Genomic DNA, 24,466 nt, shown 5'->3' on the forward strand with positions numbered 1-24,466 from the left:
TTCCATCTTGCCATTGAAACTGATTCTGAACCTCTAAACTAAAATGGATCTGCAAAGATCATTCCCAGGATGAGCTAACCCTTTATCTTTATTTTCTTATACTGGCACCGTGCTTCTTCATTGTCCCTGTCCATCAACAAGATGGCAGACTAGAGACAGCTAGTTTATGTGGTAGTTGGAACTAGAATCAGAAAGTCTTGAATTCAAGTCTAGCCATATAAATTAGATTCTCACATCTAGTGAGGGGTCTCACCCCTAAGGAAGTCACTTAATCTCCCTCAGTATCCTCATCTCTAAAATGGAGATAATAATAGTGCCCACCTCCCAGACTTGTAGTTCATGATCAAATGAGACAAAATTTGTAAAATGTTTAGTACTGTGTCTAGCACATAGTGGGTCTTTAATAAGTGGTTGCTCTCTCCCTCCAATCCATCATGTTCATCTCTCCTTATTTGACCAAAAGCTTCTTGGGGTTAAGGACTCTCTGACTTTTATATTTATAGTGCTTAGAATAAATAATAAACCAAATAAATAACTTTTCATGCATTTATTTATCCATTCAGAGGAACTAGCAAGGATTGCCTCAGTTATATCACCTAGGCAGACTCATTGGAATAAATATAGCAAACCAAATGAAATGGACATGACTAAACTACCATGTGTAAGGATTTCAAAACACTTAAAAACTGCTCTTTGAAGTCATTGGATAAGGAATTTAAAAATGATAATCAAGTCCTTTTATGAATTCAATATGTATATATTTTGTTGCTTAATTATAATCATTTCCAAGGCACCCAGCTCAAATACAATATTTGGGACAATGTAAATACTAATAAACAAACATTAATACAAACTGGGCATCATGCCCAGAGAGCTAGCTAAACAAAAAATGGGCAATAATTTCCAAAAATGAGGAGTTAGTGAAATAGAAGTTAAAAAATGAAAAATCTATAGGTACCCAAACACAAAAGGTTATATGCTTTTACACTAGTCAAAGAACATTTCCTCTTATTTCCTACAGATTCCTACAGTTTTTTGACTAAAATTGACATTGTCCTTGCCCTGATTTCAAATGGAATCTGAAATCGAAGGGCCATTTCATTCAAATACTCTGAGGTTAAGGGATGGGACTGGTGGAGGAAGGGCTGTCAGACAAGAACCAAAACCCATCATTAATGCAAGAAACGCCATTTCAAAGAAACCAGAACTACCTTTCTTAGCAAACTGTGACAAGAATATTGGAAAAGGCCAGAATTTCTGTCCATTCTCAACTCTGCTAATACCTCTTCTCTCCCCATTCACTTAAACTTGTTATATTTTTGGTAACAGTGAAATATCATCCAAAGGCTACTCATGTTAAAAAAAAAAGTTAATCAAAAAGAATAAAAACTGGACATTATAAGAAAAGTACTTGATCAAAGCTGCTTTGCATTCTTCATAGGAATGGATATAGCATTAGTAATGGAATATAAGACTTTTCCTTCTTATTTTAATGTCTTGAACATCACTTGTACAAAAAATATAAACTATTTGAAATAAACAAGTGATTTCAAATTGAAAAATTAGAACACAGCATATTTCACCTAGTATAATTTATTTTACTATTAACAATAAATTACAAATGAACTCTAAGATATACCCTGCATACATCCACAATGCCCAGAAGTTAAATTTGCTCTATATTCTTCAGAGACACTCATTTCAAAACAGTACTCATCTCCTAGTCTCTAAGAAGAAAATATTAAAATGTGTATACATCACAACAGAGCTAGTAAGTGCTTGAGGCTAGATTTCAACTCAGGTCCTCCAGACTATGATAGAGCTAGAGCTACTGCATTATCTAGCTACCCCCTTCTATTTTTCCTTGTACCTGAAAAGATGATCCATTCTACACCATATAAACAAAAGGTCATTTAAACAATCCCTAAAGACATCTTTTGCAAAAGGAAGACTAATTCACCTTTGCAGAGTTTTCTTACAAAATATTTCTTACCATTGAGCCTAATTTCAGCTCTTTGCAACTTCCTCCTATTGTGTATAGTTCTGTCTTCTGGGGCAAACCAGAATGTCTAATCCCTCTTATAAGTGACAACTCCTCAAATTTTTCCCCATTCAAAATTTCAGATCACGAGATCTTACCTATACTTTCTCAAAGTTCTTTGAAATCTACTTTCCCCAAATCTAGGATACATGTCAAATGGTCTACCTTTCCTTTCCTTCTTCATAATAAATTTTAAAATGATGTCATTTATTTTCTCTGAAATTCCTATCATTCCCATCCCAGAAACCAGTTTCTATGTGTGGACAATAAACAGTTCTCCTTTGTTCTGTGTAAAGAATTAATTGTCATTTGAGGTTTTTATGCCTTGGCACGCACCGGCCTGGGGCTCCGCAAATTGCATGGTGCTCCACCCACTAGTTGTAACCTTTGCCATGGCCTTGGCACCTTACATCATCACCACTCACTGATGCCTACATAGGCCTGGCAAAATTATAATGATTGGAAACCTAGTGAGGGCAGTCATGTGACTGTCAGAGCAGCCAACCCATTGGCTGGGGGCTGTAGGGTTTCTGGGATTGGGGAAGGAGAATTCACCATTCTAGCTGGATGCTGGAGGGTGACAGGAGCTCTGCTGTGTATTCTCAGCTGATTCCTGGGCAGTGGTATTTCTTCAGGTTGGATAATTTCCTTTTCCCATTTTATTTCCTTTCCCTTGATCCTACTGATCCTGTTTGTGTTTGTTTTTTGTTTTTTGAGTTTGTTCTTGTTAAAATAAATCCTATTCTGTTTTGAGGGAGGCTGCCAGTCTCCTTCCTCACCCCAATATTGCCATGAGCTGCTTAGCTAACACTCCCCAATTTAAAATTGGTCCCTACAGTTTTAGTGAGTCAACCAGGAGTTGATTAACCTAGGGAATTTCATTAACCCACCCCCGGCCCCCTTATTTGGCCAACTGACCTGGGGGACCTTCTTGCCCCTCCCCCACTGCCTCCATAGGCAATCTCTCTTGCTCTTAAAAAACCTTAGTGTTTATCTTGCTGGTCAGAGAAAAGCCGGTTCATTCTGAACTGCACCATGATTGAATATTTGGCTCCCCCCTTGTATATTCTAATTGGCATATTTTGGGACAGCATATTGTCCCAATTTAAACTGTTGGCCTGCTCAACACTTCTTCATGGCATTGCTGGTTTCCTCCTCACAAACACAGTAAAAAATCTTTGGAACAATGGTATGGGAGAATTTATCTTTCCCACTGAGTACATATACAATATTACTGGAAGCATTACAACTAAATTAGAACTTTCCTATACCACTATCATTATAGCTCAAATGGCTATAAATTTTATTCTCATTATTGTCATTATTGCAATGTGGTATTTTTTCCAAAAGAGCTGTAAATAGAGGAAGGGATATGACCATAGCAGACCACATGTTCAGAAGGATACCAGTACAGGTCCCTCTATTGGACATGACCTGAGTTCAGAAACTGATTTATACCAGTCTTTAGATTCAGATCAACAGAAACTGCTCCCCCTACAGGATGTTGCAGGCCACAGAGGAGCACAGTGTAAAATATAAAGCCCATTCAGTCCAAAGGATCTGTGTGCATGGAAGAAACATACCTAGGTTTGATCAGAATCTGAAGTCAGTAATTTCGCAGTTAAGGTCTATATTTAATACATATCAACCCACTTGGGCCAATGTCACTTCTCTTATGGAAATTATACTAGCCCCAAGTGAAATTGCAGATATTGTCACAGCAGGAAATTCCTTGGTGGCTTCTGGGGAAGCATTAACAGAGTGGCCTCTCCAGGAGTCAAACTGGGATTAAAATGATCCACAGCAACTCCAAGAATTAAAAAATGCTAGGAAACTGCTATGGAAAGGAAAGGAATCCTGTTCTAAGAAATCTGACAACTGGCAAAAATTTTAAAAACTCAGTCAGGAGGCTAATGAAGAACCTGATAGATTTTATGATAGACTTTGTAAAGCTGCTAGGCAATTTACAAGACGGGACCCACTAGACTCAAAAGACTCCTATATTGTATATAATACATTTGTATATCAATCATTGCCAGAAATCTGTAAATTTTTTATGACACACTGTCCAGGCTGGAAAGATATGGCTGTAGACAGGCTTAAAGAAATTGTCACCTATATCTTTGAGGCAAATGAAGACAATACGGCTAAGCAAAGCATTCTGGCACCAGCACTTTCAGGTCAGGCATTTAAAGGTCAGGACAAAACACCTAAGGTGTGTCAGTACTGTGTAAAACAAGGACACTCATTGAAAGAATGTAGAATTAGAAAGCAAGAACTCAGGTGGGCAGTAACTGAGGGTTTGGAATATTTTTTTCAAGAGAAACCAGAATAATTATGAAAATTTTTACCAAAAAGGAAACAACCAAGATAAATACAGACCTTATTACAACCAGAATCTGTATAATCATAGACCCTATCAGGGAGGTACAGAAGGACAGAATCAGAATTGGGATAACTCTATAATCCCTCAGAGAGAGACACAGGACTTATGGTGTCCAGGGGAGTAGTGGAAAATAAACACAGAAAGCTTTACTTTTCCAGATCCTGAATTTTTGAACCCTCTTGTACCAATCCATTCACCTCCCCAGAGTAACAAACCCCATGTGAACCTCAAAGTTAGCGACACGTATTATGATTGTCTGTTATATACAGGAACCTCTAAATCAGTCTTAGTGTGTAAACCAGACCCTGGATGCAATTCTATTGGATTTTTAAATGTGGTAGGAGTCTCAGGTAAGCCCCAAAGAGTGGCAGAATTAATCCCTTGCATGGCATCTATGGGGACTTTAACTGTAGAATATTAATTTTCACTTATGCCTGATGCCCCTGTAAATTTATTAGGTTGTGATCTCCTTTGTAAACTTAGAGCAACCATATCTTGTGCTCCAGATGGGGCTGTCTCCCTACAATTGCCAGAGGATACTGTTCATTTATTACCAATTTTGATTGCAGGTACTCAAAGAACAGTAGGAATACATCCAAAATCCCCTCTGACATTCCTGAGTGCCTATGGGCTTCATCCTCTACTGAAGTGGGGCTCCTTAAATCTGCTATGTCTATTACTATTAAAATTAAAGGGTGACCACCTCCATCCATTCCATAATATCCATTGTCTAAAGAAGCCATAGAAGGGATCACCCCTATAACTGAGGCTCTGAAAAGTCAGGGTATTATTGTCCCATGCCATCATTCTCCATGTAATACTCCCATTTTGCCAGTTAAAAAACCCAAGTTTGGGCCAGATGGTAAACCTGTTTATCGTTTTGTGCAAGATCTTAGAGCATTTAATAATTATGTTATCCCTAGACATGCTATAGTGCCTTCCCCTTCTACCATAATTTCTTCCATTCCCTATGAATCTACATGTTTCACAGTGGTAGACCTCTGCTCTGTCTTTTTCTCTATACCAGTGCATGAGAACTTCCAGTATTTATTTGCCTTTACCTGGAAAAATACACAGTGGACCTGAACTAGACTCCTACAGGGATTTGTAGACAGTCCTACATTATTTTCTCAAATTTTACAACAGGACCTGGCCTCTATTACTTTCAAAGGTTCCACTTTAGTGCAGTATGTTGATGATTTACTTTTAGCCTCCCCTGATGCTGACACCTGTCAGAAAGACAGCCGCCATTTATTATTAGAACTATACAAGAGAGGCCACAAGGTTTCTAAGTCAAAGGTGCCATGGTACTTTCCGCAGGTAGAATATTTGGGCTTCATTCTGGCTGTTGGAACTCACTCTGTCTCACCTAAGTGAGTCCAAGCTATTCAAAAGCTCACTGCTACCTCTACTAAGAAGCAGTTAAGGGCCATTCTGGGAGCTGCTGTATATTGCAGATAATGGATACCCTCTTTTGGTGAAATTACTAAGCCTCTTATAACTCTAACCAAAAATTCTGTCCCAGAATCTTTATAGCTGGATTCCCAGCATCTCTCAGCTATAACAGAATTGAAGCAAGCATTGTTATTGGCACCTGCACTAGGACTCCCAGATTACAGTAAGCTTTTTACTCTTTTTGTGCAAGAACAGAAGGGAGTGGCTTCTGGGACCCTGACTCAATCATTAGGACCTGTCCAGCATCCAATAGCTTATAATTCTAGCCAACTAGATTCTGTGGCCTCTGGGGTGCCACCCCGCCTGAGGGTGTAGTGGCTATAGGCCTTTTGGTAGAAAAAGCCTCTGATTTGGTCTTAGGTAACCCTCTTACAAATCAATGTCCCCACAAAGTAGAGTCCCTCTTACTATGCCATAAAACACAAGCCTTTTCAGATCAAAGGCTGGCTAAGTATGAAGTAACCCTGCTAGGTCATGAAAATACCACTTTAAAACACTGTACAGGGGTGGCTAGGTGGCACAGTGGATAAAGCACCAGCCCTGGATTCAGGAATTCCTGAGTACAAATCCGGCCTCAGAAACTTGACACTTACTAGCTGTGTGAGCCTGGGCAAGTCACTTAACCCCATTGCCCCGTAAAAAACAACAACAAAAAAAACCAAACAAAAACAAACAAACAAAAACAAAACAACAAAAAACAAACAAACAAACAAAACAAAACACTCTACAGTCCTTAACCCAGCAACACTACTCCATAACTTACGACTCTCGGGGTGCCGTTGCATGACTGTCCCTCTTTAGTTGATATGGCTGAGAAACACCATGATGATCTTTTGGATACACCTTTAGAGAACCATGATGTTGTCCTCTATGTGTATGGTTCTTCGTTAATGAAAGATGGCACCTGTTTCACTTGGGCTGCTGTAGTTTCTGATAATGATATTATCTGGGCAGCTTCTCTGCCTTCACATCTTAGTGCACAAGCTACTGAACTTGTGGCTCTTACACAAGCCTGTAATATAGCCAAAGGGAAGAGCACTACCATTTATACCAACTCCATATATGCCTTTGGTGTATGCCATGCTGTAGCCATGATTTGGCTACAGAGGGGCTTTCTAACATCCTCTGGCAAAGCTATTGCTAATGGAGACCTTATCAAGGACCTCCTATCTGCCCTAAAACTTCCCTCTGCTCTAGCAATTGTACATTGCCCTGCCACACAGGGAATAGTGATCCTGTTCCAAAGGGGAATGCACGAGCTGATTCAGCAGCTAAGCTCACTGCTTTAGAAACCCCTGAACATATATTTAACCACTCACCTTCTGAGGATGTTTTTCTCCACCTAACTTATGATGATTCTGAAGTAGAAATGTGGAAAAAGAGATTCAATGGAGTCTGCATGTCTTCAGAGGGAAAACCACTTCTCCCCCAGAAATTCTATCACCAGGTATGCCTCTCTATTCACAAGAAAGGCCATTTTGGCACACAAGGCATTGAGGACTCAGTTAGAAGGACCTGGTTAGCACCAGGTATAATTAACACAGCATCTCAAATCTGCTCAGGCTGCTCCACATGTCAATCTTACAATCTACATGCCTTCTGTGCTAAAGCATATGGAGGGTGCCCTTTGGCATATACACATTTTGAACATCTACAAATTGACTTTATTTCTATGCCCAAAGCAGGACAATATAAATTTTGACTTGTTATTGTTGACCAGATCACTTGATGGGTGTAGGCTTTTCCTGCCCCACGAGCAACTGCTGGCTTTGTGCCCAAATCTCTCCTTAAAGAGATTGTTCCTTGCTTTAGGCTACCAGCATACATTGACTCTAATAGAGGTACACATTTTACAGATTCAATTCTCTCCCAGATTTATTCTTTCTTGGGAGTAACTCCTAGATTTCATACTCCTTACCACCCTCAAAGCTTAGGCCATGTTGAACATATGAATAAAGAGCTTAAGAGCATGATTGGCAAATTATGTACTGAAATCCATTTGAAATGGCCTGATGTTCTACCCTTGGCATTATTCTATCTGAGCAGTAGACCTAGAGGTGAACTCCACATATCTCCTTATGAGATGCTTTTTGGTCACCCTCCTATCCAAGCTAAAACTTTTTCCCTAGTCTATACATCACTGGTGGGAGGTGATACTTCTGTTGCTTCCTATATACAGGAACTACAAACTAGGCTACATGAACTCCATGAAGCAGGAGTTGCTGTACAAGCTGGTGCTTTAGATTTTTCCTTGCATGATTTAAGTCCTGGAGACAATGTATAGATTAAGAATTTTCAGGGGACCAGTGGGACTCAGCCCACTTGGCAGGGACCTTTTCAGGTATTATTGACAACTCCTATCACTATTAAAATTGGAGACAAAGAATCTTGGATTCATTGTTCCCACATGAAGCCTGCACCATTTGTGGGTAAAGTAATTTCAGATAAAACTCAACCAGCTGCTAAAGAGAAAAGAAACCGAATGGAACCCAGGGGTAATAGACAGTTCCAATTTGCAAGTATCATCACTCAATTGCAAACCCTGGGACTCAAACTCTGTAAGGAGATGGAAATTGTCTTTTCAGAGCCCTCAGAGACCAGTGAGAAGGTCATTCAAGAAACCATCTCAAACACAGACAAGAAACTGCTAATTATATGCTCAGTTATGAAGAAAACTTTGGGTCTTTTATAGAAACAGATATTCCCTTTGAAGAATATATTGCTGATTTGAAAAAAAAGTTGTTACTTGTTCTGGGAAAGACGCCATTGTAGCCTTTGCCAAACATAACCAACTGAATGTAATCATTCACCAGTTGAATGAACCTCTATGGCAAATTTGTGGCACAGAAAAAGCCAACGCTAAAGAACTCCATATTTTCTACCATAATGGTCATTATGACAGCATTAGAAGAATCAAGGATGATTCAGAAAATCCTGCCACTTTGGCATGCAGAGAATTGGGGAACCAGTTTAAAAAATGTGGTGTACCCCAAACTCTAGCATTATAAGCTCTTACCTTAATCAAGCTTTTCCTCCTACAGGTGAAGAACTTCTCCACCAAGAGCACATGGCTCTGTCTTCTAGAAAGGGTTATTGAACCTTATTGTTTGATTTATAAGACAATCAATGAACATATTGAGTCTCACTGATGTTTTATTTACTTTTGATAAATTGTTTATCATTTCAAGTTTCTGTTCTTGTCATTGTACTAGATAGAGAATTCATGGACAAGATGATGTGGTTTACTTGCTTAATGAAGATTCTGTAATAATGTTTAATAATATCAGCCATTTACATTCATTTATCATTTGTATGTCATTGTGACTATGTATACTCTGGGTATGGTTTGGGATTATATATATATATATATTTCAAGTATATCCTAAGTTATGCAGTGTAGCACACATTTTTACCATCAAATTGTCTTTGGTGAAATTAATATGAGATTTATGATTTATGGAAACTTACCATTTCAGAGACTAATTGCTCTTACAATGAGCTTGATGGAGATGATTCAACTCCATGTTGCAGGCCCTGGAGAGAATATATATACAACAGGAGGAGAGACAGGTACATTTAAGATACCCTGATGGAGGCTGAGAGAACAGACAAATATATTCAGGAAGTCCATAGTTTGCTTATGAGAGCAGCTATGTAGAGTATAATTGCTGGACATTGTCAAGTTTCTTCCTCTCTCACTCCAAAAATGTTCTGGTGTCATGTTAGCCCTAATGCATGCACCTGGTTTAACTTAACTTGGCTTCTTCACTCAGTCTGGTGGCATGGTCAGAATCCATCCACCTGAGGCCTAGCACAATTATTAGACATCTATGCACCACACAATGTGGTATGGTAACCTTTCTATAACATTTTCAGGTGTCATCATGGACACAACACTAAATTTGGCCTTGATCCAGACATATAGTGGTAAAAAGTGCTAGTAATGTCATAACTGTCTCAATTTTGTATTGCGTATGGATATGAGTATCCTCCAAAGGGGGGACTCCAATATGCTGTATATATATCAAGTTTAAACTTGTTTTGTATATTTTGAAGGACTTTCATTGTTTAATTTGAACATTTTTGGACAATGCTATGCTAAAGATTAATAAAAATTGAGCCGTTCCAGAGACAATAATAATCCAGAGAAAGCCAGAATGCAGACCAGAGTCCACTTCCCCGATGACATCGCAACACTCCTTTGAAGACAAGATTTTAAGGACTTTAAATGGACATTTTTGTTTTTCCTTCTGTTACTATATGCATCATCTGTAATATGTATTTTCCCTTTCCTATACTGTTATTAGTATATTGCTTGTTAGCATTGGTTATGATATTCTGTTATTTTTTAAAAATGTATTTATTGTTTATTATTTATTGTTCCATCAAGGAAATACCCCCATGTTTCTTTTTGTTTTGTTTTGGGTTTTTTTGGTGGGGCAATTGGGATTAAGTGATTTGCCCAGGGTCACATAGCTAGTAAGTGTCAAGTGTCTGAGGCTGGATTTGAACTCAGGTTCTCCTGAATCCAGGGCCAGTGCTCTATCCACTGTGCCACCTAGCTGTCCCCACTCCCCCCCCATATTTCTTGATGAAACAAAGGGGGGAATGTAAAGAATTGTTATTTGAGGTTTTTATGCCTCGGTGCACACTGACCTGGGTCTCTGCAAACTGCACAGTGCTCCACTCACTAGTTGTAGCCATTGCCATGGCATTGGCACCTCAAGTCATCACCATTTGCTGATGCCTACATGGGCCTGGCAAAATTATAATGATTGGAAGCCTAGTGAGGGCAGTCATGTGACTATCAGAGTGGCCATCCAATTGGCTGGGGGCTATGGGGTTTCTGGGACTGGTGGAGGAGAATTCACCATTCCAGCTGGATGCTGGAAGATGACAGGAGCTCTACTGTGTATTCTCAGCTGATTCCTGGGTGGTGGTATTTCTTCAGGTTGTAAAATTTCCCTTTCCCCATTTTATTTCCTTTCCCTTGATCCTACTGATCCTGTGGTGTTTTTTTGTTTGTTTGTTTGTTTGTTCTTAGTAAATACAATTTTTTTTTTTGTGAGGCAATTGGGGTTAAATGACTTGCCCAGGGTCACACAGCTAGTAAGTGTCAAGTGTCTGAAGCTGGATTTGAACTCAGGTCCTCCTGAATCCAGGGCCAGTGCTCTATCCACTGTACCACCTAGCTGTACCTTAAGTTCGTTCTTGTTAAAATAAATCCTATTCTGTTTTGAGGGAGGCTGCCGGTCTCCTTCCTTATCCCAATATTGCAGTGAGCCACTTAGCTAACACTCCTCAATTAAAAATTGGTCCCCACCTCTGCTACCTTTTTCATTATGAAATAATTATTAATAAAGGCCAAAATATTGTTGGTTGCTTTGCTTTGGGTATAAGGAAAATTCTAGCCAACATACAGATAACTGAATCTACCTGTTGCTACTTTTACATATCTGTATATCTATCTTGTGGATTATTTCCTTAACTCCTAATCTATTTCCTTTTTTTTTCCTTTTATCCAATTCAGGTGGTATATAGCATAGTCTAACTCTTCTGTTTCTGTGGTCATTGATTTTCTCTAAACCAATGTGATTTACAAAAACTTGGTTCCTAGATTTTTTTACATGAGTATATATGAATTATTTATATGTATATATTAATAAAAATATTTATTAATTTAATTTATTTGTTAATTTAAATATTTAGACATTTATATTTTTTAAAATATATATGAAACATACACATACACACCATCAGAACCAGAGCCTTTGTGTATTCTGTGCATTTTGAATAAGACATAGTCCTTGAGACCATATTCTGATCTTGAATCATTTATCACTATCTCTCAATCATACATATAAAGTCAGATTTGTCTCCTAGAATTACTCATTCAGTCATTAAGCATGTAAGAAATGCCGACTATATGCCATGTATTGGGCTAAATATGGGTAATACTATAAAGACAACAGACAATTAATGTCTTCAAGCAGCTCAGTATCTAGTGTGGGAAACAGAATGAAAACATGAACAAAGAAGGTATATGCAGCATAAAGAGGAAATAACCAACAGAAGGATGATTAAAAAAAAATTAAGAGGGATTGAGAAAGGCTTCGTATAGAAGGTAATTTTTTTAGCTGAGACTTCAAAGAAACCAGAGGAGCTGAGATGTATAAATGAAAACAGAGAGGATTTCAGGGACAAGGGGTAGTCACTTAAAAATGCAGAAATAGGATGATGAACCTATTTGTACCTGTACTTTAATTTGTGTTCATTCATTCCTCAGCAAGATTTTCATCCTTGAAGATCCTTCCTCTGGAATAACCTCTCCAGCTAATTAGTCAGTGTCTCCCCAAACTTCCATATAAAGGTAATACCTATGCTAGCCATTATCCACTCCTCATTTCATCTCCAAGCTCCATTCCTCATTTCCTTTTCTTCATTCTCGCCCTCCCAAAGCCCATCCTGCTCTTTCCTTATTAGAATATCAGGTCCTTGGGAGCAGAGACTATATTTTTGGTTCTTTGTTTGATTGTTTGCTTTCTTTATGTTCCTGAGAGATTGTCAGAGTGCCTGAAGGTAGTAAGTACTGAATCAATGTTTGTTGTTCACTTGAATTGCATATAGACTAAAAAGACAATAGAATTTTTTGCTGGCTTCTTTGTGGAATGTTATCTACAAGATTTCTTGGAAATTTCTTTTAAAATTTCTTTTTAATTCCCCCCAATCACAAGTAAAACAATTTTAATATTAACAAATATTGACTTCAAAATTTGCTTTCTCCATTTCCCCCCTTATGTATTTCCCCAAGAAGATATAGGTTATACATGTGTAGTCATGGAAAATATTTTCATATTTAGCCATGTTGTGAAAGAAAATATAGGAAAAAACAAAGAAAAATAAAGAAAAATTATGCTTCAACCTGAATTCAGTTCTTTCTCTGGTTATCAATAGCATTTTTAAAAATAAGTCCTTCAGAATTGTCTTGCATCATTATATTTCTGAGAATAGCTATAATTCCCAATTGATCATAATATCATATTGCTGTTGTGATGAAATAATGGAATTTAGCAGATACTCAAAGACCCACCTGGAGATTAATCTATACTGATTGAATCAAGTGAGAGTGATTGACTGCTGATTAAGACTACTTCAAGTTAATTGGATTGTAATCACACCTTGATATCCCTTAAGAAGGTATTGTTCTCAGAAACTAGACTGTGAACTCAACTTGAGAACACCTGCAAAGACAATGGATTTGGATGATGCCAACCAATCACCTTGAAGCAGTGTGTAAGGACTGCCTCTGTTCCAGATCTATAAAAAAGCTTCCACAAACAGCTTGCTAGGGTGTTCCTGATTAAAGCAGGCTCGTGGAGGAGGACTTGAGGAAGAACCCAACCAGGCTGGAACTCTAGGCTAGGTAGGACTTCTTTTTCTTAACGCCTTCTGAATACCTCTATGCTTTAATATATGTTTAATACCCAAAGACTGGTGCTGAAGCTTCTGATTTAAGGCGACCAGAATTTAGATTTTAAACATCACACTGTTACTATATCCAAAATTCTCTTGGTTCTATTCATTTTACTTTTCATCAAGTCATATAAGTCTTACTAGGTTTTTTGAGAACATCCTAGCTCTATCAATTCTTATACCACAATAGTATTCCATCATTATTGTATACAACAACTTCAGAGCTGTGAGCTATTCCACCTGGAGTGCACATACCTCCCTTCTGCCTCCAGTTGCAGCACCACCTTTTCTCTCTCTTAAGGCTTTAAACATGCACTTCAAAGTTTGCTAGAGATAATGATATTGTTGCTCCCATTGCGGTCAGTGGCTCTAGAATGTGCAAAGCTGGCTTTCCAGGAGACAATGACCCTTGGGCTATCTTTCTGTCCATTGTTGGGCAACGCAGACATTAGGGTGTGATGGTAGGTGTGGGCCAGAAAGACTGCTATGTGGAGGATGAGGGCCAGAACAAGAGAGGTATTTTAACCCTGAAGTATCCCACTGTACATAATAGTATCTCCAACTGGGATGAAATAGAGAAGATCTGGCATCATACTTTCTTCAATGAGCTCCATGTGGTTCCTGAAAAGCATCCTGTGCTGCCCATAGAAGTCCCTCTGAATCCCAAAGCGAACGGAGAAAAGATGACTCAGATTATGTTTGAGACCTTCAAAACCCCAGCCATGGACATTGCCATCCAGACTGTTCTGTCCCTGTATGCCTCTGGTTGTACCACTGGTTTTGTGATGAATTTTGGGTGATGGTGTGACCCACACTGTGCTCATCTATGAAGGTTATTCCCTTCCCCATGCCATCCTCTATCAGGATCTGGCTGGCTGTGATCTGACAGACTACATCATGAAGATCATAACTGAGAGTGGGTATAGTTTCACTACTATAGCTGAGAAGGAAATCATTTGTGACATCATGGAGAAGCTGCATTAAATCCTCCTAGACTTCAAACAGGAGATGGCCCCTGCTGCTTCTAGTTTGTCTCTGGAACAGAGGTATGAGCTCCCTGATGGTCAGGTTATCACCATTGGCCACAAGAGGTTCCAATGCCCAGAAGCTCTCTTCCAAGGATCTTTCTTAGGTATTGAATCCTGTGGAAGCCACAAAACTACCTTCAACTCAATTATGCCATGTGATGTTGACATCTGTAAGAATCTCTATTCCAGAAACCAACTTTTTACACCTCATACTAAAATAAGGTCAAATTGGGTACATGATTTAGACATAAAAGGATATACCATAGGTAATTTAGGAGAGGAAGGAATAGTTTACTTCTCAGATCTTTGGAAAGAAGAAAAATCTATGACCAAACAAGAGATAGAGAATAGTATGAAATGCAAAATGGATGATTTTGATTACATTAAATTAAAAAGTTTGGTGGTTTTTTTGTACAAACAGAAGCAATGCATCCAAAATTAGAAGGGATACAGAAAGCTGGGAAAAAATTGTTTATGGCCAGTACTTCTGAGAAAGGCCTCATTTCTAAAATATGTAGGGAACTAAATCAAATTCACATGAAGCCAAGCCATTCCCCAATTGAGAAATGATCAAAGGATATGAATAGGCTGTTTTCTCATTAAGAAATCAAAGCTATCTATTTGCATATGAAAAAATACTCTAAATCACTATTGATTAGAGAGATGCTAATTAAACAACTCTGAGGTACCACCTGACACATATCAGATTGGCTAATATGACAAATAGGAAAATAAGAAATGTTGGGGAAGCTGTGGAAAAATTGGAACACTAATGCATTGTTGGTGGAGCTGAGAACTGATCCAACCATTCTGTAAAACAGTTTGGAACTATGCCCAAAGGGCTATAAAGCTGTGCATACCCTTTGACCCAGCAATACCACTATTAGGACATTTTCCCAAAGAGATCATCAAAAAAGGGAAAAGGATCCATATGTACACAAATATTGATAGCTACTCTTTTTGTGATGGCAAGGAATTGGAAATTGAGGGGATTCCCATCAATTGGGGAATGGCTGAACAAGTTGTGGTATATGAATGTAATGGAATACTATTGTGCTGTAAGAATGATGAGCAGGCAGGTTTCAGAGAAACCTGGAAGGACTTACATGAATTGATGCTGAGTGAGATGAGCAGAACCAGGAGAACATTGTACACAGTATAAACAGCATTGTGTGTTGATGAGCTGTGATAGACTTGATTCTTCTCAGCAGTACAGTGGTCCAAGATAGTTCCAAAAGACTCATGATGGAATATGCTCTCCAGATCCAGGGGAAAAAAAGAACTGTTGAATCTGGATGCCGATCAAACCAAACTATTTCTATTGTTTTTGTTGTTGTTTTTCTTTCTTAATGTTTTTACTTTTTGCTCTGATTCTTCTCTCATTCAATGAGTAATGCAGAAATATGTTTAATGAGATTGTACATATATATAACTTATATCAGATTACTTGCTGTCTTGGGGAGGGGGGAAGGGAGGGGAGGGAGGGAGAAAAATTTGAAACAAGAAATCTTATAAAAACAAATGTTGAAAACTGTCTCCAGGAAATAATAAAATATTTATATGGAAAAAAGAATGTTTTAACAAAGTTCAAATATCAATGATATTGATATTTTTGAAATTTAAATAATCAACCTTTCTAAAGTCTTTTTTTTTTTTTTTGGTGAGGCAATTGGGGTTAAGTGACTTGTCCATAGTCACACAGCTCGTAAGTGTTGTGTCTGAGGCCAGATTTGAACTCACGTCGTCCTCCTGAATCCAGGGCCGGTGCTTTATCCACTGCACCACCTAGCTGCCCCTCAAACGTCTTTTAAAGCTGTGGCATTTACATTTCTGAAATTATAAAATTTAAAACTGAATGAAAAAAAAGAATCTCTATGTCTATACCATATTGTCTGGTGTTACAACTATGTACCCAGACATTGCTGACAGGATGCAAAAGGATATTATTATCCTAGCCTCCACCACAAGTAAAATAAAGATCATTGTCCCATCTCAGTGCAAATGCTCTGCCTAGATTGGAGGCTCTATCTTTGTGTCTCTTTTTACTTTCCAGCAGATGTGTGTCAGCAAGCAGGAGTATGGCAAATCTGGGCACTCCATTGTCCACAAGTGCTTCTAAATGGACTTTGTGGTGTTGTTTTTCTTGTCAAAGGGTATTGTAGGCATTAAAATTAGCCTCAGGCTCCCCTAGCAAAGCTTTCACTCCCCCTCCACTTCCATAGCTGAGCTAAGAAGCCCCGTGGGCCTTAGAGAACACCTGCAAGGTGGACAGCTGGGGAAAGCCCCAGCTCCCTCCACCCTTAGGGGACCTGCCCCAGAGATCCCAGACTTGTCCTGCCAGGCCCTGGGGGCAGCCCATGTGGAGGTCCTGGCGCACAGTAGGGTGCACAGGCCAACTTAAGCTGTGGGTGTGGTGTGCACAGCAGACTGGAAACCCCTGGCCACAGCCCTAGTGCAGTCATCGGATTAGCTTGGTGTGTGTGGGGACACAGGGACCCTGAGGTTTGAGGGGAGAGAAGGAAGATATTTAGCCTGGGAGGGAGGACACCAGAGGACTAAGAGAACACATGGAGGTCCGTGAGAGAAGAAGTACTTGGAGATTAATCATTATGGTGCACATAAGGAAGTTAGACGGAAAGGGGGTACACTAGAAGAAGGTCAGTTGGTATAGAGACGCAGGAGGATGCTAAGAAAATTCCAGGAAAGACTAACAGGTCCCAGCAGCAGCAGCAGCAGCAGCAGCAGCAGCAGCAGCAGCAGCAGCAGCAGCAGCAGCAGCAGCAGCAGCAGCAAGCAACATACCTTCAGGCAAGAGATGGCAATATGGCCCTTATTCTATTAAAAGTAGACAGGTCTTATAATGTTGCATTTCTTTACCCTTATCTCTTTCATTTATTTTTATAAATAAATCCCATATTTGCTTTAATTAAAAGAGGCATTTTAAACCTTTTTTTTTTTTAATCAGTCTGGCAGGCAATGGGGGAAAAAGCAGCCCATATTATATAAATAGCAGTTAGATAGCCAGCTAGTCAAAAGTCAACAGATTGCCCCCCCCCCCCGTTAGATTAGGGCCCACAAGTAGGCAAGTCAGTTAGTAAAATATTCTTACAGTATGACATGTTAATTGACCCCTTCCGACCCTCCTCCCCCCAAAAAAGAGATGAGATTATCTTGGTTTTTTATTTGTTTGTATGTTTGTTTTTTGATGCTTGATTTAGGATTTAAAACTTAGAATGGTGAAAGTGATGATATTGGAGGCAAACATGCAAAAAGTTCTACAGTGACTCTTTTTTTTTTTTTTTTTTTTTAGTAAGGCATTTGGGGTTAAGTGACCTGCCCAGGGTCACACAGCTAGTAAGTATTAAGTGTCTGAGGCCGGATTTGAACTCAGGTACTCCTGAATCCAGGGCCGGTGCTTTATCCACTGCGCCACCTAGCTGCCCCCTACAGTGACTCTTGAGGATTCTGAATTTAAGTTTCTTTTGTTTGTTTGTTTTGTTTTGTTTAGTTTTATATAGTCATTCCAAATATTCTATTACATGTTAGTGAGTTACTTGCCTCTATGAAGGTGTTCCTACTCAATTAGAGCAAGGGAGCTACTTAACAAAAATCCATAAGAGGAGGGGGAGGAGGGCATACACATTATTGCTTTACATGTAAATTATGTAATCCTTAAAAAAAAAACAACTTTTTGTATCTTCTGACTAAATATTTGTTTCTTTTTAAAAAATTGCTATCCATAATGAATGACCCCCTAAATTCCCTCCCTGACCCTAAAATAGATGTTAATGAAGACTATACAGTCTCACCATGAGTTTTGAGATTTGTGCCAATACTTGGAGGGAGGGGAGAACTTTCTTTACCTGTACATTGACTTAAGTCCAATTAAAATAAAAGTGCATACATTAAAGAAAAACAACAAAAAAATTTCAACAATTTGTTCAGTGATTGCTCACTTGATGGGAACCCCATCAATTTCTAGCTGTTTGCCACCACAAAGAGAGTTTCTATATAAATATATATAAATATATATATATATATATATATATATATATATTTACACAAATAGGTTATTTATTGTGTGAGAATTGGAGAGCCACACCCTGCTGAGAGGGACATTGGGAGAACCAGGCCTGAAAAGAAAATATGTGATTTAGCATCAGGAAGTGGCCTGGCATCCGGAAGTTACCGCCTGTTAGTCGTCTCAATCAGTGTGTAGCAAGATTATTGGAATTTGGCTGACTGATTGGAATGAGCCACACCTGGCCTGCCCTGAGTAATGTGTGCTGCTGATGTCAGCAGGAGAAACCACTTTCCACAGGCAGTTTTGAAGGACCTCCCCTTTTGGGGGAGGAAGAGTAAATACTCGCTGAGGGGAGCTCAGTCTCTTCCGGAGTGACTTTTTTTTCCAGTTGTGTGAGCAGCAAGAGCAGATGATTCCTGTGCACCCTGGCTGCAAACCTGGTTTTCCATTGAAGCTATGGACCCCAGGTGATAAGTTAACATACAAGCCCTGCTCTTTTGAATTAGCTGAACTGGAGGTTGGGGATTGTATAGACTTAGGTTAGAATTAGGAGGATTACCCATATTGCTTTTTCTCTATTCCCTGGTCTTTGATTTTATTCATTTCACCTTTGCTGTTTATTTCATTATCATTAATAAAACCTGGTTTGTTTGTGGAAAAGAGGCTGTTAGACTCCTTTCTTATTTGCCTGTGAGAAATATCTAAAAAGGCAGTTCAGAGGGGAGAGAGCTTTGGACCTAGAGGTCCCTCATTATTGCCGGGACCCCAATATTACAGTGAACCACTCAACTCTCCGTATATTAAATTTGGTCCTCATAAGTGCTATCAGCCAATTACCTTGGAACTGTGTGTGAGGATGGCCCTGCTTCCTGTTTCATAGGGGGCTTCTGGGAGAAGCCGCTAAGAAGTGCTCTCTTTCATTCAGGACTTAGGTTTGGTGGTGGACAGAAAATTTCATGTGGGCTGTTAGGGAAAGGCAAGATTTTATCTCTGGCTATCCCAATTAAATCTAAGCTAGGGTTTTCCATTCTATAAGAAATCTCTTCTCAATCTTTCTCTCTTGACTAACTTCTAACACACTTTAATAAATACTTAAAAGCCTTAACTCTTGCTGAATTGATCAGTAAATCTTAGCTAGTTTCTCCCCCACACTGGGGTCAGGTTAGGTGACCACACATTAGATTTTAAATATCACAGCTAGAATTTTAGGCTTTCCAATTGTTTTTGTTTTTGGTTTTTATCTCTTTGTGATACAGACAATGTAGTGGTACTGCTTTGTCAAAAGTTATGCATGATTTTATAGCACTTTGGGCATAGTTCCAAATAGCTCTCCAGAATGGTGAATAAGTATATAACTTCACCATCAATGTTTTAGGGTCTTATTTTTCCCACATTCCTTCTGATGTTTGCCATTGTCTTTTTCTGTAATTTTAGCCAATATATAAGTGTGGAGTAGTAATTCAGAATTGTTTAAATTTACATTTGCCTAATCAATAGTGATGCAGAGCATTTTTTATGTAATAAATATTTTTATTTATAGTTTTGGGTTCCAATTTTTATCCCTCCTTGTCTCCCACCTTACCCCCTCTCTGAGGTGGCAAGCAATCAGATATGGATTATACAAGCATGATTATGTAAAACATTACCATATTTGTCATTTTGTACAGGAAAAGTTGATTAAAAAATGAAAGAAATTAAAAAATAGCATGCTTCAGGCTCTTCCATAAATATCAGTTCTGTCTTTGGAGGTGCATAGTATGTTTCATCAGTAGTTCCTTTGGATTGTCTTGGATCATTGTATTATTGAGAATAGTCAAATCCTTCACAGTACTTCATCAAACAATATTTCTGTACCTTTACAAAATGGTCTCTTAGTTCTGCTCAATTCACTATACATCATTTTATACATGTCATTCCAGGACTTTCTGAAGTCATCCTGCTTGTCATTTCTTATAGCACAATAATATTACATCACCATCATATACCACGGTTTGTTTAGTCATTCCCCAATGGATGGGCATTCCTTGGATTTCCAATTCTTAGAAAACAGAAAACGAGCTGCTATAAATATTTTTGTATAAGTAGGTCATTTTCTCTTTTGGGGGAAATCTTTGGTATATAATCCTAGCAGTGGTGTTGATGGATCAAAAGGTTTGCACAATTCTATAGCCCTTGTGGCATAGGTCCAAATTGTTCTCCAGAATGGTTGGATCTTTCCACAACTCTACCCACAGTAGATTAGCACCTCAGCTTTCCCATATCCCCTCCAACATCCAATATTTTCCATTTTTGTTATATTTGGCATTCTGCCAGGTGTGAGGTGACACGTCAGAGATGTTTAAATTTGCATTTCTCTGATCAATAGTGATCTAGAGCATTTTTTTCATATAGCTTTGTTTTCTTTGTCTGAAAAATGACTATTCATATCCTTTGACCATTTATCAAGTGGGGAATGACTTTTATTTTTATAAATTTGACTCACTTAACTATATGTTTGAGAAATGAGTCCTTTATCAGAGATATTTGTTTCAAAAAGTCTTTCCCAGTTTTCTGCTTCTCTTCTAATCTTGGTTACATTAGTTTTGTTTATGCAAAAGCTTTTTTTATATAATCAAAATGATCTGGGGCAGCTAGGTGGCACAGTGGATAGAGCACTGGCCCTGGAGTCAGGAGTACCTGAGTTCAAATCTGGCCTCAGACACTTAACACTTACTAGCTGTGTGACCCTGGGCAAGTCACTTAACCCCAATTGCCTCATAAAAAGAAAGAAAGAATGAAAGAACAAAAGAAAGAAAGAAAGAAAGAAAGAAAGAAAGAAAGAAAGAAAGAAAGAAAGAAAGAAAGAAAGGAAGGAAGGAAGGAAGGAAGGAAGGAAGGAAGGACGGAAGGAAGGAAGGAAGGAAGGAAGGAAGGAAGGAAGGAAGGAAGGAAGGAAGGAAGAAAGAAAGAAAGAAAGAAAGAAAGAAAGAAAGAAAGAAAGAAAGAAAGAAAGAAAAGAAAAAATAATTTGACATTTTCTTTTCCTCTCCATATCTTCTTTGGTCCTAAATTCTTCCTCTGCTCATAAATTTGACAGATAAATTATTCCATAATCTCTTAATTTGCTTATAGTATCATCCTTTATGTGGAAATTATGTATCCATTTTGGTCTTATTTAAGTATATAGTGCGAGATGTTGGTCTATAGCTAGTTTCTGCCATAGTGTTTACCAGTTTTCCTAGCATTTTTTGTCAAATATTTTTTGTTCCAAAAGCTTGGATATTTGGGTTTATCATATACTAGATTACTATAGTCATTTACTACAGCATAATTTCCATCTATTCTATTCCACTGACACAACTCTCTATTTCTTAGACAGTACCAGACTGTTTTGATAAATAGAACTTTATAATACAGTTTTAGATGTGGTACAGCTAGACCATGTCTTTTTGTAATTTTTTTAATTGATTGCCATGATAACCTTGAAATTTTGTTTTGACAGATGAATTTTGACAGTCTGATTGGTATAGCACTAAATAAATAAATTAACTTAGGTAGGAATGTCATTTTTATTTTATTGGTTCTGCCTACCCATGAGCGATTACTATTTTTCCATTTGCTTAGATATGACTTTAATTCTGTGAGAAGTGTTTTGTAGTTCTGGTCATATAGTTGCTGTGTTCATCTTGGCAGGTGGACTCCCAAGGTTTTTATACTGGCCAAAGTTATTTTAAATGGAATTTATCCTTCTATCTTTTGTTGCTGCACTTTACTGGTAATATATAGAAATGCTGGTGATTTATGGGGGTTTATTTTATATCCTGTAACTTTTAAGAAGTTTTTTAATAATTTTGAGTAGCTTTTTAGTTGATTCTCAAGGATTTTCTAGTATACCATTATATTATTTACAGAGAGTTTTGTTTCCTCATTACCTAATTTCTTTAATTGATTTTTCTTCTCTTATTGCTATAGCCAACATTTTTAGTAAAATATTAAATAAGAGAGGTGATAATGGGTATCCTTGCTTCACCCCTTATTGTATTTAGAAGGCTTTTAGCTTATCCCCATTACAGATAATGTGTGCTTATTGTTTTAGATAAATAGTTCTTATAATTTTAAGGTAAGTGCCTTTTATTCCTATGCTTCCCAATGTTTTTAATAGGAATTGGTGCTGTGCTTTTTCAAAGGCCTTTTTCTGCATCAATTGAGATAATGATATGATTTCTATTGCTTTTGTCATTGATATGGTCAATTATGCTGATAGTTTTCCTAATATTGAACCAGCCTTGCATTACTGGTATAAAACCCACCTGGTCATAGTTTATGATCCTTCTTATATATTACTCTAATCTTTTTTGCTAGTATTTTGTTTAACATTTTTGCATCAATATTCATTAGTCAGATTGAATTATAATTTTCTTTCTCTGTTTTCTATCTGCTACATATACAAGTAAGTGAAGAAGTAACACTATTAACAAAAAGGCAGTGCCAAGGGAAGAATATCAACCTCTTACTCAAAGGGCCAGAGAATTGTACAGGGAATTAATTTGGTAGCTATTCCAGAGTGCTCTCCAGTGTTGAATGGTCCACATGTCAGGTAGGGCTGAGATATGAGTGACCACAGCATGTCTAGGATTATGGTGATTGAATGTGACCAGACACTGGTCACAGTACACTTTGTCTGCATTATAAGCATTACTTTATTCTCTACCTTAGCAGGAATGTACTTAAGAAGAACCTAAATACAACTTCTAGAAAATATTGAGAGTGCTAATATAGTTCTGAAACAAAAGAGAACTTAATTATTAAGCCAGCCAACTCCCACAAATATCTCTAAATGTTTTTTTTCCTCAAATGCAAATAGTATTTTCTTTATCTCTGCAAATTATATTTTTACCTTTGACCATTGATCAAGCACCATGACATGAATATGTTCAGGGCTTACTTCAATTCATTGTTTACTCCTATCTATCACATAGAAATCTGTCCTACCTGAATCTCCCATTCAAGATTGTCTTAGTCCTAAAAGATCCTAATATGATTTTTGTGTGTGTATGTGTGTATAAATATATATATATATACACATACATAATTTTAGGTATATAAAACATAAATATATGTGTTTATATATATGTATATTTTATTTATATATGTATATATGCATTCATGTCTGCCTGTATATGTATTATATATTTATGTATATAAATGATTATGTATATATAAATGCATGTATATATGCATATGTGTATGTGTATACATATGTACATACAAATATAAGTATATCTGTGTATACAGGCACAAATACAGACATACATGCAAGTGTCCTTATACACATTATATATACAAACGTGTTTGTATTTATGTATTTGCATACACATGCGCACATTCATAAATACACACATGTATGCACACAATAATACACATAAGCATTGAGAACACGTATTTTATAATCTTGTTCAAACAAATATACTTTTTCTCTACATATATGAACAAAAATACATATATATTCAGACTCCCTGGAAATAAAATTAGTGGTAAATATTATGTATGCAGAGTTGCATATTCAAACAAAAGCATTCTTATTTGAAGGCAATTTATTGAATAGTTTTCAACCAGCTTTTGGGGAAATGGGCAACTTTTGTGCCTGTCTTCAAAGCAACAGAGAACATAGACTCATGAACTATCATGTGAACATGACCAGAATATTTTGACTCTGAAGATATTGCACTTTGAATTCCTTTATTTTTGGTAAATGATTTTTTTTTTAAATGAGGGAGTGTAAAATAGCACAGTCGATTAACTCAAAATAGAACTTTTCCCTAGATGTTCTCTGTTCAATGGTGTCAATAAAATGAAACTAGTCTAGATCTTTTAAACATTTTTCTTCACCCCATTCCCAAATTCAACAATTTCAGGTTCTAAGACAATATGGTACTTAGTTGACAGCTGGCTTTTGGAAGAATCAGTGCCTTTCCCTGGCTACTTAGCTATGCCCTCCCTTGCTCCTGACCCTGACAGCCAGGGAAAATATGTACTGTCACACCACAGGAAACATCATCCTCATAACTCTGATTTATCTG

General features: G+C 37.7%; 1 pseudogene; it reads left to right on the forward strand.

Moving 5' to 3' along the window:
• Nucleotides 1-13,729: 13,729 nt before the first annotated feature.
• LOC122750501 lies at nucleotides 13,730-16,397 on the forward strand (annotated as a pseudogene).
• The last annotated feature ends 8,069 nt before the right edge of the window (nucleotides 16,398-24,466 follow it).

The sequence above is a fragment of the Dromiciops gliroides genome, chromosome 3 (assembly GCF_019393635.1).
Source record: "Dromiciops gliroides isolate mDroGli1 chromosome 3, mDroGli1.pri, whole genome shotgun sequence".
In the NCBI taxonomy this organism is placed as follows: domain Eukaryota; kingdom Metazoa; phylum Chordata; class Mammalia; order Microbiotheria; family Microbiotheriidae; genus Dromiciops; species Dromiciops gliroides.